The sequence below is a fragment of the Bufo bufo genome, chromosome 2 (assembly GCF_905171765.1).
Source record: "Bufo bufo chromosome 2, aBufBuf1.1, whole genome shotgun sequence".
In the NCBI taxonomy this organism is placed as follows: Eukaryota; Metazoa; Chordata; class Amphibia; order Anura; family Bufonidae; genus Bufo; species Bufo bufo.
In genome coordinates this window covers 70,401,160-70,419,247 of record NC_053390.1, presented here as the reverse complement: position 1 = coordinate 70,419,247, position 18,088 = coordinate 70,401,160, and the positions used below count along the sequence as shown (strand labels likewise).

The 18,088-nt window shown below is 45.9% G+C and overlaps 1 protein-coding gene across 10 annotated transcripts in view; it reads left to right on the top strand.

Annotated features, from left to right (window-relative positions):
* The first annotated feature begins 4,638 nt into the window (after window positions 1-4,638).
* UBAP2 (ubiquitin associated protein 2) overlaps window positions 4,639-18,088 on the top strand; it is a 97,033-nt gene continuing 83,583 nt past the window's right edge. For 8 of the 10 annotated variants that reach the window (XM_040421171.1, XM_040421175.1, XM_040421176.1 and 5 more), the window contains exon 1: window positions 4,748-4,850. The gene's annotated coding sequence lies outside the window, so the exon portion shown is untranslated. Of the gene's footprint in view, window positions 4,672-4,747; window positions 4,908-18,088 lie in introns of those variants that run through there. The other 2 variants (XM_040421168.1, XM_040421167.1) reach the window with 2 other exon arrangements.

The window sequence follows — 18,088 nt, the reverse complement described above, 5'->3', positions numbered from 1 at the left end:
GCTGTGAACAACTCCTGGGCTATGTCCACCCATGCTGCCTCCTTCTTGTACCGGTCGTGGTACTCCCCCGACCTTGTGTCCCAAATGCAGGGCCTCTCCAGGACAAGGAGAATGAGCGTCTCCACATCCATTGCTTTGGGTGCCTTCGGCATGGCCCAAATTGCTCCGCAAGGGCAGTAATCTTCTCCAAACTCTCCTCTCCCATGCACTGCCGGGAGCCACACGCTGTGAAACACAACTTCCTGTCTTTAAATCCCTTCACTGTTGCTAAGTTACTTGCGTTTACAACGCAACGCAGTGCATTCGGATGTGATGCGTTTTTCACTTAGCCCCATTCACTTCTATGGGGCCAGGGCTGCGTGAAAAACGCAGAATATAGAACATGCTGCGATGTTCACGCAACACACAAGTGATGCGAGAAAAACAACGCTCATGTACACATTGCCATTGAAATGTATGGGTCCGGATTTAGTGCGGGTGCAATGCGTTCACGTCATGCATTGCACCCGCGTGGAAAACTCGCTTGTGTGAAAGGGGCCTTAGAAGTTCTTTCCCAATATGTTAATAAATAAGGCTATGTGCGCATGGTGAGTCACGTAGCCACAGCACTTCGGCCAGTCTCCAAGGAGATGAGACGCCAACGTCAACCTACGTCACCTTGGTGCGGGAGGTTGCCCTTCTTGGCGTAGTTCTCAGGGGAAGGGCGGAAGTAGCATATACGTGGCGGACAGTGATTGGCCATGCGCCGATAAGACGGCTGTAATGATAGACTGATCACATGTAGAAATACGTAGCTTATGATAGGCCATTACCACTTTAAAACCATACCCCGGCATCCCCTAATGCCTCTCCTCCTGTAGAAGCAATAACGCGAAAAGCGCATTGAGGAGACGTCGTCTTTCTCATTTTCTAAGTTCAGGTATGTCACTTATAAGAAGGTCCTAGTACAACCGTATTTGTTTATACAGTACAGACCAAAAGTTTGGACACACCTTCTCATTCAAAGAGTTTTCTTTATTTTCATGACTATGAAAATTGTAGATTCACACTGAAGGCATCAAAACTATGAATTAACACATGTGGTATTATATACATAACAAACAAGTGTGAAACAACTGAAAATATGTCATATTCTAGGTTCTTCAAAGTAGCCACCTTTTGCTTTGATTACTGCTTTGCACACTCTTGGCATTCTCTTGATGAGCTTCAAGAGGTAGTCCCCTGAAATGGTTTTCACTTCACAGGTGTGCCCTGTCAGGTTTAATAAGTGAGATTTCTTGCCTTATAAATGGGGTTGGGACCATCAGTTGCGTTGAGGAGAAGTCAGGTGGATACACAGCTGATAGTTCTACTGAATAGACTGTTAGAATTTGTATTATGGCAAGAAAAAAGCAGCTAAGTAAATAAAAACGAGTGGCCATCATTACTTTAAGAAATGAAGGTCAGTCAGTCAGCCGAAAAATTGGGAAAACTTTGAAAGTAAGGGCTATTTGACCATGAAGGAGAGTGATGGGGTGCTGCGCCAGATGACCTGGCCTCCACAGTCACCGGACCTGAACCCAATTGAGATGGTTTGGGGTGATCTGGACCGCAGAGTGAAGGCAAAAGGGCCAACAAGTGCTAAGCATCTCTGGGAACTCCTTCAAGGCTGTTGGAAGACCATTTCAGGGGACTACCTCTTGAAGCTCATCAAGAGAATGCCAAGAGTGTGCAAAGCAGTAATCAAAGCAAAAGGTGGCTACTTTGGAGAACCTAGAATATGACATATTTTCAGTTGTTTCACACTTGTTTGTTATGTATATAATTCCACATGTGTTAATTCATAGTTTTGATTCCTTCATAGTCATGAAAATAAAGAAAACTCTTTGAATAAGAAGGTGTGTCCAAACTTTTGGTCTGTACTGTATTTATATTATTGACTGGTGGCTGAGACGGCTGGCACTGACTGGTCGCTGAGACTGCGGGCACTGACTGGTGGTGCTGAGACTGCGGCTGTGACTGTTGAGTGCGGCCAATTGTTGAGACTTCTGTCACTATAACTGGTGGTTGAGATGGCTGGCACTGACTGGTGGCTAAGTCTGTGGGCACTGACTGATGGCTGATACAACTGGCACTGACTAGTGGCTGAAACTGTGGGCACTGTGACTGGTGGCTGGCACTAACTGGTGACTGAAACTGCGGGCACTGTGATTGGTGTCTGAGACGGCTGGCACTGACTGGTGCTGCTGAGAATGCAGCTGTGGCTGAGACTGTGGCTAATTGCTGAGACGGCTGGCACTGACTGGTGCTGCTGAGACTGCTGGCACTGACTGATGGCTAAGACGACTGGCACTGACTGGTGGCTGAGAAAGCTGGCACTGACTGGTGGTGCTGAGACTGCTGGCACTGTGACTGGTGGCTGAGACGACTGACACTGACTGGTGGCTGAGACTGGGGGCACTGTGACTGTTGGCTGAGACAGCTGGCACTGACTGGTGGTGCTGAGACTGCTGGCACTGTGACTGGTGGCTGAGACGGCTGGCACTGTGACTGGTGGTGCTGAGACGGTTGGCACTGTGACTGGTGGTGCTGAGACTGTTGGCACTGTGACTGGTGGCAATCACTGATGGCTGAGATGGCTGGCACTGACTGGTGGTGCTCAGACCATGGAAGCAACCAGCGACTGTAATGGTGGCGCTTGTGGGAGATCCGGGAGGCTGTGTGGTGCGCTGCGATCCTATTGGCTGGCGCGCATGCGCATTTAACTCGGCGCATGCATTTAAATTGGCCCATCGCGCATGCGCATTTAACTTTGGCACACATGCATGGACACATCGCAGGTATATGTCCCTTCACCATAGCCACCAAACAGGTATATAAGAGGAAGTTTGTTATACTTCACAAGAATTAAACAGATGTAGGATATTTATTATTTTTTCTGGTACTAATGGCAGGTATCTCAAGTCTCCCGGAGGTTCAGGGAGTCTCCCGCTATTAGATAGCGGCTCCCTGACACCCGCCCGCATGTGAGACAATATATCGGTTCACTGATAGCAGAGCAGAGAGATAAGAGAAGTGACAGGACACCGAGTTTAGATTACAGGTTGAATTAACCCTTTAGGGTCAAATTGGCTTCTCAAGGAGATCTATATGTTAAAGACATCCCTTCTTCTGTCTCATTCAGTATCTATAGAACTATTGAGAGAGATCTATTTTTTTAAATACATTTACACATTTAACCCTCCATTTTAATTATATTATTTACCCCAGTGTTAAATCCTCACCCCCTGGATGCTTGTTTTTTTCCTACAGTGGGGTAGATAATTACACACAGGGTTTTAAAGAATAAACTTCCTGACTCAGACCAAGAGCCGACTCAGCGAGTCAGCAAGTGAATCGAAGCATCCGCGCATGCGCATTGCGCAACCTAAGCTTCGGTTCACTTGCTTCTTGTCAGCTCAGTGAATGAACCGAAGATTTGATTCATGATTCGGTTCATTTGAATGAACTGATTGAAATGAACCGATTCATGTGAAAGATCCGAACTTCCAATCTCTAGTTTACTCGCAGTAAACCTTTCCGGCAACCTGTAGCGGTGTCCCCTTCTCGGCGCGTGCGCACAGTGCAAGAAGCCGCCGATGCCAGCAGTCCGCAACGGCACATCAGGCTGAGCCTGTGCGCACGCGCGGGGTCTCAAAGCGGGAGGAGGGGGAGGGAGGGAGAGGCGGTACTGAGGAGTAGAAGGCGGCGCTGGGCACGAACGGCGATGCGTGCGGCCGGACACCATGCATCCACAGACCTCCCCTGCTTGGGCACCTTAATTCAATGATTGACAGGTTAGTAAAACCTGTTTTTCCGCAGAATAAAGCCACAAATAGCTTTTATAAGGCCACCTTAGAAATCAGAATGCTACCCTGGACATGAGCAGATGTTTAGCTCACAGGGCTTATAGGTGCTGACAGAATCCCTTTAATCATATACATAAATATGATAATTTGGGGCAGGGTAATGAGCCCGGTCCTCCACACCATAGAGCAAAGTGTGCAGATACTGCATATGTCTGGAAAATGTAATAAAAAGTTTGTGAAAGAAAAAAAAGAAAAGAAAACCTCCCTGAAATGAGTTTTTGCAGGTTGGGATGTCTGTAATGGACTATTTTATGAATTAAGTACAGAAGATGAGATACGACGTTGTATATTTGCATCCCTACTGTAATTATAATATAATCTTTTAAAAATGTGTTTAATAAAAAGAGAATTTTTTAAGGAACTCATTTGTTTTTGAGTTTATAGTATTTCATTGAGTATTCCGGTCAGGTGTAGATGTAGTCAAATTGTGGATCTAATATAGTGTGAATCATCATAAAATAAAGACTTTAAACAAGTGACTATTTGGGGAACTATAAGTCCCAGCACACCCAGCCACAGCATGCTGAGACTTCTAGTTCCACAACCCACTTCTGAGCACGTTACTGTGTTGTGCAGGGACACAAAGGGGGGGAGGGAGGCAGGCATTGGCCGGCTCCCCGCACAATCACCCCTAGCAACCAGCACAGCGCAGTCGCTGACGTCATCAGGACGCGCCTCCCCTTTTTCCTCAAACGAGACAGACTGAGAGAAAAAAGGGGGCGGAGCATTGCCGCGACATTTAGTGTTGACTAGAGAAGGCTGAGGACGCGGAGGGACCGGCTCGGTGAGTAGTAACATGGGGGAGGTAAATGTATCCGAAGGCTGTGAGGCGGTTGTCGCCTGCGGATGCCGTCACGGCAGGGAAGATGTCGTCGCAGCCGGGTGACGCTGGGGGAGGAGTCAGGTGACGGCGCCCGTTGCTGCTGCTAGTGCTGCTGCTTTGTGAGGCGCATTGTGCTGCAGGTAAGAGGCGGCGGCGGTGGAGGAAGTCGGCAAGTCACCGGGGGCGTCGTGCACAGGGTTAGTGGTCGGTTTTTATCACCCGCCGGGCGCTGTGGTTATCGTTTCCGCGCTCACCCGGTCGTCTTCCCATCGGGGGGGGAGGGGGGTGGTCACACCGGGCGTGGGGCCGGTGGGGGGGGGGAGCGCGAGGGCCGCATTAGGGTGGGTGGTCTGTCTGCGGCCTAGTGATGGCGGCTGCTCGTCCCTCCCCCGGTCTCTGGACAAAGGGAGCAGGCCGGGGCGGCGCAGTGTGGTCGCCGGAGGGTGGGGGCGCCCCGCATTGTGCCGCATTCCTGCCCGCCGGGCTCTGCCATCCTCTCTGCCTCTTCTTAGAGGTCAGCCAGGAGGAAGAAGCCCTTCAGCGGTGCCCCGGGTGTGATGCGACTGCTGCACTGCAGGGGCCCCTACACCCGCCGGGGGCCACCATCCGACACTATATTGAGCCTCTGGTAATCCTCCAGTCTAAATCCAGGGGCCCCGTGCCTGTCCTTCTATAATGAGGCCTCTGTTACCATGTAACCGACATAGAGGGGCCCCAGAAGCGTTGTGTGGCTGCTAGGTAAGGGGCCACAGTTGCATTTGTAATCTACAGGGGTCACTGTGCTAAATGTCTATGTGGCCCTTTTTGTATTGGCTTTATTTTACATTGGGGCCACAGTTTTTTAGTCTTGTGTGGGATTTCTATGAAGATGACCATTAGGAGCACAGCTGGTAGGTTAAACGTAAAGGGGAACGCAGCACTAAAGGCCCCTTTACACTGCCTGATATCCGGGATGATTATTGCTAATGACTGTTTGTATGAACGCTCGTTACCGAAAATGTCGGTGTAAAGGTGCCGCCGATTACCTGATGAACGAGCCAAACGATCGGTAATAGTATTGCTGGTACAGACACCTAAATCGGCAGCACAATCGAGCCGTCTAAACAGCCTCTGCTGCCTGGAAATAATGGTTCAGTATGGGGACGAGCGATTACATCAGTGTCACAGCCCCCCATACTGTGGAGGAGATGGCTGCATGTAACTGTGTCCCCTCCACTGACGAGCAGGTGATTGTTGGAAAAGAATGCTTCCATCACGACCATCAATGGCAACATAAAGGGTATTCCGGTTGTTCCCTACCCACAGGATAGGAGATAAATATTAGATCGGGACCCCTTACCCCCTGCGGCCCCCTTGAAATGAACATGCGCTTGTTTGCTTTATTCATTTCTATGGGAGTTTCGTAGATAGCGGAGTACAGTGTCAACTGTCTTCAGAGTTCCCATAGAAATGAATGGAGCGGCCGCACGCATGCCCAACCGGCTGCTCTGTTTATTTCTGGTGGGGCCGCAGGGGGTACCGGGCTCTTGTGATCGATTGGTGGGGGTCCCAGCAGAAGGACCCCCACCGATCTAAGGCCTCATGCACGATGTAGGCCGATGCCTGTATTGTGGCCTGCCAACAGCGGATCCACAATATACGGGCCCCTGGAAAGGGTCTGCAATCTGGAGGGCGCGGTGCGGAACAGAGGCATGGAAACCCACAGAAGCACTACATTCTCTACTTTTTCTGCAATGCGCCCATATCATGGACCCGTTCAAGTTGATCCATCTGTGACAGCAGAACAGAAGGTGCCTGCGCAATCAGGACCACAAATTGCGGTACTCAGTGCATGGAACGGTCGTGTTCAGGAGGCCTAATAGTGATCCCCTTTCCTGTGTCATAGATACATGTGCATTTTACAGGTAGAATTTGACTGTGGCCTCTAAATAGGTGAAGGTAACTGGAAGTGGTACAGCAAGCATTCACATTTCACAAACTGTAACGTAAATTATTTTACGGATATGGACTCCTTTTCCGGAATGACGTCTCAGGTGGTTTAGATCCTGGGGCTGGGGAAAGGGGGTTCTTCATGTAGCCTCACAGAAAGAAGTAACATGGTGTTAGAACTGGTGATCTTGGAGACCAGCGCCAGTTGACGAATCGTTTATTCTGGTGCCGCCGCTTCATCCTTCAGGTAGAGTTTCATTCAGGTATAATCAAACATCCAGGGGGAAATGAGGTGCACCATCCTGCTGATAGACTTCGTTCGGCAGATCTGTCCCTAAAGGCTCATGCAGTTGGATTGTCAGTGTTTTGTGGTCAGCAAAACACGGATACCGGCCGAGTGGAACGGACATACAGATGCGGGCAGGACACGGTGTGCAGTTTGCATCTTTTGTGGCCCCATTCAAATGAATTGGTCCAAATCCGATCTGCAAAAAATGCGGATCAGATGCGGACAAAAAACACTGCCATGTGCATGAGCATATTACAAAAAAAGGTGAATCACGCAGTTTTTATTTGTTTATTTTTCTTTCTCGCCTATGACAGCACCCCTGGAGAGACCGCCTCCTCCTCAGGACAGGAACCGGAACCGCCTTTTAAAGGAGGGATCATCCCCTCTATCTCCAGTTCTGTTTCCTAAGAGGCAGGAGGGAATTGGATCTGCCGATAGATTAGGATTAGAGCCCCGGCTATTGTAAATAGTGTGTAGAGTGTTACCTCGTGCGGTGTAAGCCTCCTCCGCTGCAGAAGTCTGGGCTCCCTTCTCTATCCTTACCCCTTCCGTCCTCCTTCCCTGTTCCTGAGACAAGCTTGTCCTTCTGGGGCTCCTGCAAACCTCTGTGGTCGTGTTCGCATGTTCGGCCGCCGATCTGCGCAAAGAAATTGCTGGTTTCGGCCGTGGGAGGAAGCTGACGCTGCAGACCAGAAGGGGAGGAATGCCTGCTAGCGCACAGAGGAGAAAAGCCCAGCCGGCTCACCTGCATGCTGGGTGAAACAAACGAGGCAGGTCCTCCATTAGGCTGGTGTGTGCCGTATGAAATGTGGAGCAGACTCGGCGTGTTGCACCCACTGAGACCACCAATGATGCATCGGTACCAGGGTGGGGTAAGAGGGGTTATACCCCAGCATGAAATCCTCATCTTATGTGCTCATGCGTTCATTTCTTGTGGCTTAGGCTTCAAAGGAGTCTTCTAGGAAGACCTCCAGAGTAAAAGAGAAGGGATGTGCTGTGTGTAAGAAGAAACTTCCTTCTGCCTAGGCAAAGCCCCTATGTCAAGGGTGTATCAGATGGAGGAGGAAGCCCCGTCTTTTATGGGCAGCATTAAACAGATGATATGTGAAGAGGTCAGAGAGTCGGTTAGCGGTTTGATAAAGCATTGTCCCAGTACTTCTTTTGCTGCCGCTACTAAGGACTCCCCCCTCCAGTGACGGATATACTTTCCGGTTTGGAGGAAGGAGGAGAATGGGGGTCATCTGAAGAGTGTTTTGCGAACGAGGCCGCAGAGAGACCATTATTTAATGTGGAGAATACCAACACCCTAGTAAAGGCGTTAGGGCTACTATGGAGTTGGAGGAGCAGAAGCCACAGCATTCTATCCAGGACTCTGTTTGTTTGAGGGTTTAGGCCCCAAAAAGAGAAAAGTGTTTGATGTACATAGGAACATTCAGGAACTAATTGCCAGGGAATGGAAAAGACTGGATAGGATTTTTTTTTTTTTCGTTCCTCCTTCGGTGAAGCGAAAGTATTCGTTTGATGGGGGATTGTTTGCTCCTTGGGATAGGGCCCCAAAACTTGATGCCCCGATAGCAAAAATGTCCAGAAAAACCGCTCTCCCCTTTGATATCGGTTAGCTCAAGCTCCCAATGGACAAGAGGGCACAGGTTTTAAAACCTGCTATTGCTGCTACGTCTGGGGCCAGGTCCATAAAAGTTTGTATGGGAGAGCTAGAAGATTACATTAAAGGGGGTACCCCTAGGGAGCAGTTACTTTCCTCCTTCCCCACTATAAACAATGCCTTGGATTTCTTAGCTGACGCTTTTGCGGATACCTTTAAGATTTTCCGCTAGGGCTTCTCCTTTATCCAACTCTGCCTGGTGGGCTATTTGGTTAAAAGGCTGGAGTGGGGATGCTAGTTCCAAGGCAAAACTTTGTGCTATCCCTTGTCAGACAGAATTTTTGTTTGGGCCTGTACTTGATTTACTAGAAAAGGCCTCGGACAAAAAGAAGGGCTTTCCTTCCGTTAGTCAGGCACCTAAAAAGTCTTTCCGTCCTAGAGTTAATAAAGGAGTCTTTTACCACTTCACATCCAGGCCATTTACCCCATTCCTGACAGAGCCTAATTTTGCAAATCTGGTATGTGTCACTTTATGTGGTAATAAATTTGGAACGCTTTTACTTATCCAAGCCATTCAGAGATTTTCTCGTGACACATTGTACTTCATGACAGTGGTTAATTTGAGTCAATATATTTTACCTTTATGTATAAAATAATCCCAAATTTACCAAACATTTAGAAAAATTCAGAATTAAATTTTTTTTAATTTCTCTGCTTTTAAAACCTAAAGTGATACCTCATAAAATAACATTCCCCTTTATGTCTATTTTTATGTTGGAGTCATTTTGTAAATGTCATTATTTTTTTTTGGATGTTAGATGGCTTAGAATTTTAGAAGCAATTATATTTCAGAATTTCCAAAACCCACTTTTTAAGGGCCATTTCAGGTCTGAAGTCACTTTGTGGGGCTTACATAGTGGAAACCGCCGCCCCCACCTCCATAAATGACCTGGAGATGACATTTCTAAATTACACTTTTTTGGCAGATTTTCCATTTTATTTATTTTTTCTTTAACACATCGAGGGTTAACAGCCAAACAAAACTCAATATTTATTACCCTGATTCTGCGGTTTACAGAAACACCCCACATCTGGTCGTAAACTGCTGTACGGGCACACGGCAGGGCGCAGAAGAGAAGGAATGCCATATGGTTTTTGGAAGGCAGATTTACCTGAACTGGTTTTTAGATGCCATGTCCCATTTGAAGCTCCCCCAATGCACCTTTACAGTAGAAACTCCCAAAAAGTGAGCCTATTTTGGAAACTAGGGGATAAGGTGCCAGTTTTAGTGGTACTATTTTGGGGTACATATAATCTTTAATTGCTCTATATTATGTTTTTTTGTGAGGCAAGATAACCAAAAAATGGCTGTTTTGGCACTTTTTTTTTTTCCAACATTCATCTGACAGGGTAGATCATGTGTTTTTTTTTTTTTTTTTTTTATAGAGCAGATTGTTAAAGATGCAATTATATCAAATATGGCTACTTTATTTCTTTGTTTCAGTTTTACATAATAAAGCATTTTTGAGGGGGGAAAAAGTTGTCTCCATTTTTTGAACGCCATATTTTTTTTTTATTTTCTGTCAATCGTCTTGTGCAGGGGCTCGTTTTTTGCAGAAAGAGTTGATGTTTTTATTGGTACCATATTTGAGTACATATATTATATTTATTTTTATTTTTTTATCTTTCATTATTACACTTTATGGGGCAAGGTGACCAAACAATTGGTTGTTTTAGCACAGTATTTATTTTCACAGCGTTCACTTGAGGGGTTAGGTCATGTGACATTTTTATAGAGCAGGTCGTTAGACATGGCAATACCTAATATGTATACTTTTTATTAAGTTTTACACAATAATAGCATTTAAAAAAAAAAGATGTTTTAGTGTGTCCAGGCTTATTTATCCGGGCTTAGGGTCTCAATTTTTTTTTATTTTTTTTGCAGGATGAGGTGGCGGTTTGGTACTATTTTGGGGGGGGGGGGGTGGCATACGCCTTTTTGATCGCTTCGTTGCAATACCTAATATGTAAAATTTTATTTTACTTTAACACAATAATAGCATTTTTGAAACAATTTTTTTTTGTCTCCATGTTCTGATTTTTTCTTGGTGTTTATTGGGCGGATCATGTGATATATTTATAGAGCCTGTCGTTATGGACGCGGCAATACTTTAAGTTTTTTATTTTACACTTTGCGTCCTCCATAAGGTCATAGAAGACATTTTAACTCTCCCCCACTATTTATTTCTCCTGTGGCTGACATAGTAGCCCCAGTTACAGGGGAAATACACCCCCCCACCTAGAGGCTGTACAGCATAATACAGCGCAGGGCTGATCGAGGTCTGTGGATAACCCGATAGATAGCTCTTGCGATACCGCTTCCTGCTCTGTATACACATCGCTTATTGAGCGCTGTGTATATAGCTATCTAGAAGGCAGGGACACCTGGGAACTGTCCCTGCCTTCTCTCTGGGTTGCTCTGCTGTCACTGACAGCGGGTTCCCCCCTCAGCAAGTGCCATCTCTGAATGGACATTCCAGAACGTCTATTCAGAGATTAACATCCACCCATAGGACTTTTATATCCTATGGGTGGTTGTGAAGTGGTCTGGGTAGGAATAGTAAAGGATTTATTTTCGCTTTCACCCTCCATGACGGCATACCATGAGAGATGACCCACCTTCAACCAGGTAGGGACAGGAAGTATAAAATAGACCCTCCTCCAGGATATCCTCGGTGTCTTCCTGTCCCTCCAGGTGGGAGATGGGTTAACACTCATGGCATTTTCTGTGGGTCCACTTCTGTGTAGGCAGGCAGAGGTGGGGAAGAGTCGAGGATGCCTTATTGCACATGAGGGGGCAGGCAGCACCAACCTCCTATATTGGAGTTGTATTGGTGCTGAAAAGTGGGAGTAAATATCCTGCTCCTTACCTCCTTGCTTGCGCCGGCTTGGAGGGGCCATGTGCTGACCGGACACTTAGTTCCTCCGGTCTCAGAAAGACGTTCCTCATCACAGCGCTTCCTCGGGTGCATAGTGATGACATCACAGGAAGTGCCGATGCGTTCCACAGGGACTCCCAGTTTGCGTGACAGCCGTAAGGGGGCGGAGCTTAATTTGGCGCGGCAGATCAAGACTGAGGTCGTCCACTGATCTGAGGTCTGCAGGTAAGGAGATTTAAAAGAGGGCATGCAGAGCAGCAATATGTCAGATATAGCGACAGGACAGATGGAGACTTCTGGAGGTTCAGCTGCAGTAAGTCACATCCAGTGGGGGAAGACTATGGAATTATATTACCTTACTAATGTCTTCCTCCCTTATTGTGTGTGTCTCTCCCTCTCTTTCCTGTGTGCCTGTAGAGTGAAAAAGATGGGGTTAAAAAAACAAAATCCTCTCAATACAAAAAAATGCGTGAGTTGTTTGACAAAACTGTCAGAAGGGTGCAAAAAACTCTGTAAAACTTGCACGGCTAACATGGCCAAAGATTTAGTTCTATCCATTAGAGATGAACTAAGGGATGTGATTAGAGAGGAGATGCGGTCAGTTTTTGCGGAACAGTCCACATCTAACCCGACAATACATAAAACTAAGTCGCAGGGTAAAAGTTACGAATCTTTTTCCTCAAACCCAGATCAGGATTCAGACTCAGACAGTGATGATTCCATTGATTCTTCAGGCTCAGACACAGAATTTAGAAGCTTTCTATTTTCTTCAGAAGATACAAACGAGCTGATAAAAGCAATTAGGACGACTATGGATCTGTCCGATGAAAAAATTCATAGGTCAGTTCAAGATGAAATGTACGGGGGTCTCGAGCACAGGAAAAAACGGGTCTTCCCAGTACATAAAAATGTTAGAAATGATTAAAAAAGAATGGAAATCTCCTGATGGGAAAATTTTTATTTCCAGAACCATGAGGTGTAGATTTCCCTTTAATGATGAGGATGAAACTCTGTTAACGTCTTGCCCTAAAGTCGGTTTCCCTTTCAGAATTAGTTAACGGATCCAATTCTCTTCCCTTTGAAGATATGGGATCATTAAAAGATCCTATGGACAAGAAAGTAGATTCCACACAACAAAAAAGTATGGGAAGCTGCTACGGCCATATTTAAACCCAATTTAGCTGCAACTTCAGTTTCACGTTCTCTAAAAAAGTGGTTACAGCAGTTAGAAGTCCTGCTTAAAGGGGTATCTTAATGATCACTGTTAAATCTGTCAATGATTTAACAGTGATGATTTTTTTAAATATATTTAATTAACGAATTCCCACCCCTTAGAAGAAAAGAAACCTATACTTACCTGACTGTTGTCTTCCGCCTCCCCTGGTTACAGCCATCTTCTCCCGGCCGCGCGCTGTACTAAACGCGCACGCCAAGACCGCACGTGCGCTATGGTGATTTCTGCCTGGCCAGTATAGTATACTTGCCAGGAAGGAGTCACCAGGGTGCGTGCGCGTTCAGTACAGCGTGCGGCCCGGCCAGGAGAAGACATCAATCAAGATGGAACCCGCCCCGTGCAGAAACCAGGAACTGGACAGCGTGCCGGGAGCAGGTAAGTATTAAACAGCGTGTTGAGAATACCCCTTTAAGGAAGGGAGACCTTACAATACCCTAGAAGATTCCTTTCCCCTTTTATTAAAAGCGGTAGACTTCTTATCTGATGCGACAGCGGAGTCGGTTAGGATAGCTGCCAGAACCTCTAGTCTATCAGTAGTAGCAAGGAGGGCCCTATGGTTAAAATCCTGGACGGGGGATGTTGCATCAAAAATAAAATTGTGTAATTTGCCTTTTCATGGCAGCTTGATGTTCGGGCAGGATTTGGAAACTATATTGGAGAAAGCAGCGGATTCAAAAAAAGTCCTTTCCAAAGGAAACAAAAGAGAATTTCTGTTTTCTAAGGCAAAGAAAAGGGCTCCATTTCAGTCTAAAAGAACAGATAGAGGAGGACAGTGGTCAAAAGGGAAAAATCTAAATATGGGAAGTAACAGAGGTTTCATGTTCACCCCCAAAAATACGGAAGCTTCTAAACAATGACGCCAAGATTCAAGTGGGGGGGGGAGGCTACAATTTTTTTCTAAAAAAACTGGGAAAATATCACCCAAAATGCATGGGTGCTAAACATCATAGCAGAAGGTCTCGATTTATTTCTTTCAGTCTTCTTCCCCCAGAATTTTTTTTCAGGGTAACAGTAACACCCATCCAAAAGACATTCCTCCTTCAGGAATCTCTCGAGGAGGGTATCCGGAATCTTCTGTCTCAAAGAGCCATTATTCCAGTACCCTATTCTCAACAAGAGAAAGGATACTACTCACCAGTGTTTTTGGTGAGAAAACCCAGTGGGCAGTTCCGGTTGATCCTAAATTTAAAAAAATTGAACAAATTCATAAAATACAAAAGGTTCAAGATGGAAACCCTAAGGTCAACCATAAACTTATTGAAAAAAGGCGATTTCTTAGCATCCATAGATCTAAGAGACGCATATTACCATGTACCAATATGCAAAGAAGCTCAGAGATATCTGCGGTTTGAGGTATTTCTGGGGAAGAGGTTGTATCATTTTCGGCTTCTTCCCTTCGGGATCACCTCCGCGCCGAGAGTGTTCACGAAGGTGATGACAGAGGTCATGGCACATTTAAGAAGACAAAATATCTTAATACCCTACTTAGACGACCTTCTTGTGGTAGGGAACTCAAAGGAAGATCTAGAGATAAATATCAAAAACATGTCAGATTCTGTCCCAATTAGGGTGGATCGTAAACTGGGAAAAGTCAAAACTCTCCCCTTCACAGAGACTAATCTTTAGGCGTATGTCTAGACTCCATACTTCAAAAGACGTTTCTCCCGGACAAGAAAGTATCAGAAACAATAAAAAGAGTATCAAGATTCACAGAAATGGCAAGTTGTTGAGTCAGGGAAAGCATGAGACTGTTAGGCTTCCTAACATCGTGCATCCCTGCAGTAAAATGGGCCCAATTCCACACTCGCACTCTGCAACAGTGGTTACTCGTATGTTGGAACAGAAGGCAAGAGGCCTTAGATCTAATAATTCTTATTCCTCCTTGGGTAAAAAACTCACTCCAGTGGTGGTTAAACCCGGACCACCTAAGAGAAGGAGTAGATTGGTTTCCCGATAAGATTCAAACAATCGCCACCGACGCAAGTCTGTGGGGGTGGGGAGCTTACTGCTCCCTCCATACCTGCCAAGGACGATGGTCCATGGATCAGATGAGTCAATCCTCAAATTAGAGGGAACTCTGGGCAGTTTGGGAAGCATTAAAACTCTGTCTCAGGATATAATAGGGAAAGATATACAAATAAGATCCGACAATACAACGGTAGTAGCCTACCTAAATAATCAGGGAGGAACAAGGAGAGAGTCTGGGCCAATTGGCGGAAATTTTTTTCTCGTGGGCAGAACATCACGTAAATTCCTTATCAGCAGTACATCTCAAGGGATCCTTAAACGTAAAAGCGGACTTCTTGAGTCGGGTTCCTCTAAAATCCACAGAATTGAGTCTGGAGAAGCAGGTCTTTACACAAATAACCTCAATGTGGGGGATTCCTCAAGTATACCTTTTTGCCACAGCACAAAATACAAAACTCGAAGTTCTTCTCTTTAAATCCGTTCGACGGAAACATAGGGGTGGATGCGCTAGCACAAAAGTGGGATTTCCGCCTAGCATATGCGTTTCCTCCCCTAGCATTAATTCCTAGATTATTGAGGAAGATCAGACAAGAAAGGGCTCATGTAATACTGATAGCCCCACTATGGCCAAAAAAATCATGGTTCCCTCTGTTGACTCTCTAATGACAGAATTTTCCATGGATTCTTCCCTGGACAAAGAACCTACTAGTCCAAGGTCCAATCTGTCACCCCCGAGTAGAGAAACTACACCTGGCTGCCTGGAATCTGAAAGGTTAACTTTAAAAGCCAAGGGACTTTCAGATCTAATAAATACAATGGCGGCTAGCAGGAAGGTGGTGACCTCAAAGATTTATTCCAGATTCTGGTCAAAATTTTGTGCTTGGTGTTCTCAATCTAAAAATTCATGCCAGTTTTTTTCCATTCAGACGGTATTAGGATTCTTACAATCTGGTTTTGATAAAGGGTTATGTCCTAATACTTTAAGGGTGCATGTAACAGCACTGAGCTCAGTTTTTTTTATATAAAAATCACAGACCACCCTTGGATTATCAGGTTTTTGAAAAGAGCGGATAGATTGAAACCCTTTACTGGACCTTATGTCTCTCCTTGGGATCTTAATCTGGTCCTTTCAGGGTTAACGATGGCACCCTTTGAACCATTGTCAGATGTGTTCTTAAAATATATCACACTAAAGGTCTTGTGTTTAGTGGCTATCACATCAGCCCGTAGGATATGTGAGATTCAGGCACTGAAGATAGTGGAGCCCTTTCTCATTATTTTTCCAGACAGAATGGTGTTTAGGTTGGATGCCTCCTTTCTACCTAAAGTGATTACAAATTTTCATAGACAGGAGGAGATTGTGGTTCCTTCCTTTTTGTCCCAATCCAAAAACTAAAGGTGAAGAAAAATTTCACAAACTGGATGTGTGCAGAGCCATCTCAGTTTATTTGGAGGCCACAAAGGATTTCAGAAAATCAGACTATTTGTTTGTCCAGTTCCAGGGAAAATGTAAAGGCCATAGAGCCACAAAAGACTCCTTAGCCAAGTGGATCAAGTCGGCAATACTAGAAACACAACTCTATGGGGGCTTCTCCGCCAAAAAATTTCAAAGCCCACTCCACAAGATCGATTTCCACTTCATGGGCAGAAAAGGCTAATGTTTCAATAGAACAGATCTGTAGGGCAGCAACATGGTCCAACCCTCACACCATTTAGGCCTCGTTCACACTTCAGTGATTCGTGAGCCAAAACCAGGTGCTGCTCTAAACACAGAACAGGAGCAGATCTTTCCCTTCTACCTCATGTCTGTGGAGGCTCCACTTCTGGTTTTGGCTCACAAATCATTGATGGAAATCACTGACCAAACACTGAAGTGTGAACAAGGCCTTTATAAAGCATTATAGGGTAGATACGCGGTCAAAGCAGGAGCTTTCCTTGGGTAGGAGAATTTTAGAAGCCATCGTCCCTCCCTAGGATAATATTGATCTGATATATCTCATGGTATGCCGTCATGGTGGATATTACTTACCGGTAATTTCCTTTTCAGGAATCCTCCATGACGGCAGGGATTCTCCCCCCCCCCCCCCCCCCCAAAAAAAAAAAACAACTAATACCCTGTTTTCTAGAACGAAGAAAAATCTTTCCTTTAAAGGGGTTGTCCAAGTTTCTAACTAAGCAAATATAAAGGATTTTCGATTCACTTCATTTACAGCGGCCCCTTTCTCCTAGTTAGCTGATGTTACGTGACCTGTGATGTCAGCTTCTTTCCCTGCTCTGATGATCTGTGCACAAGCCTGAGGGAGCAGCTCTGCCTCTGTGCACGGAACGTCACTGTGAAGGCTGTGCTGGTTGGAGCAACACGCACTGCTTAAACTGCTGTCCACACCCCATGCACTGCCCTCTGCTGGCTGAGCGGTCTGCCCTGTGTCTTCCCTCCCACTGGATTCTTCAGGAAAGTTGAATCCCTTCTGCCATCAGCAGCCCAGACTCGGGGTTGGAGGCTCTGCCTCAGGTACTAAGCAGCTACAGGGTTCTTCTCCAGGCAGTGAGGAGACAAATGCTGTACACAGGATCTTCCCTCACCCTGCAGACACAGAGATGACAGAGACTGGAGGAGTTCTCTCCTCTGTACTCTTCTGCTGGCTGTGAAGTGTCTGCAGAGCATTGCACAAGAACAGGTAGGGGTTAAGATCCTGTGTATCAACAGTGTGACTGTACTGTACAGAAGGGACTCTTAGTCTCCCAGAAAGCATTAATTTCCCAGCAGTCAGATTGCAAACAGGGCAGCGCTTTTATTCACTCTTTTCAGAGCAGAGGGAGGGAAGCTCTGCAACTGCATGTAAACAAAGGGGCCAGAACAGAACTAGGTAAATAAGTAAATATATATGTGTATATATATTTAATTTTTTCCCTAACACTAGCATACATATTGTATATATTGCTGACCATCAGATTTAGTGTTTTTATTTAATTTTTTATATAACTGTCAGCCACTTTAATAAAGTATATTACAACATGTTTAAGGCCTCTTTCACACTTGCGTTGTCCGGATCCGGCGTGCACTCCACTTGCCGGAATTACACTCCGGATCCGGAAAAACGCAAGTGTACTAAAAGCATTTGAAGACGGAACCGTCTTCAAAATGCTTTCAGTGTTACTATGGCACCCAGGACGCTATTAAAGTCCTGGTTGCCATAGTAGGAGCGGGGGAGCAGTGTACTTACAGTCCGTGCGGCTCCCGGGGCGCTCCAGAGTGACGTCAGAGCGCCCCATGCGCATGGATGACGTGTCCAATGCGATCACATGATCCATGCGCTTGGGGCGCCCTGACGTCACTCGGGAGCCGCACGGACTGTAAGTATACTGCTCCCCGCTACACTTTACCATGGCTGTCAGGACTTTAGCGTCCCGGCAGC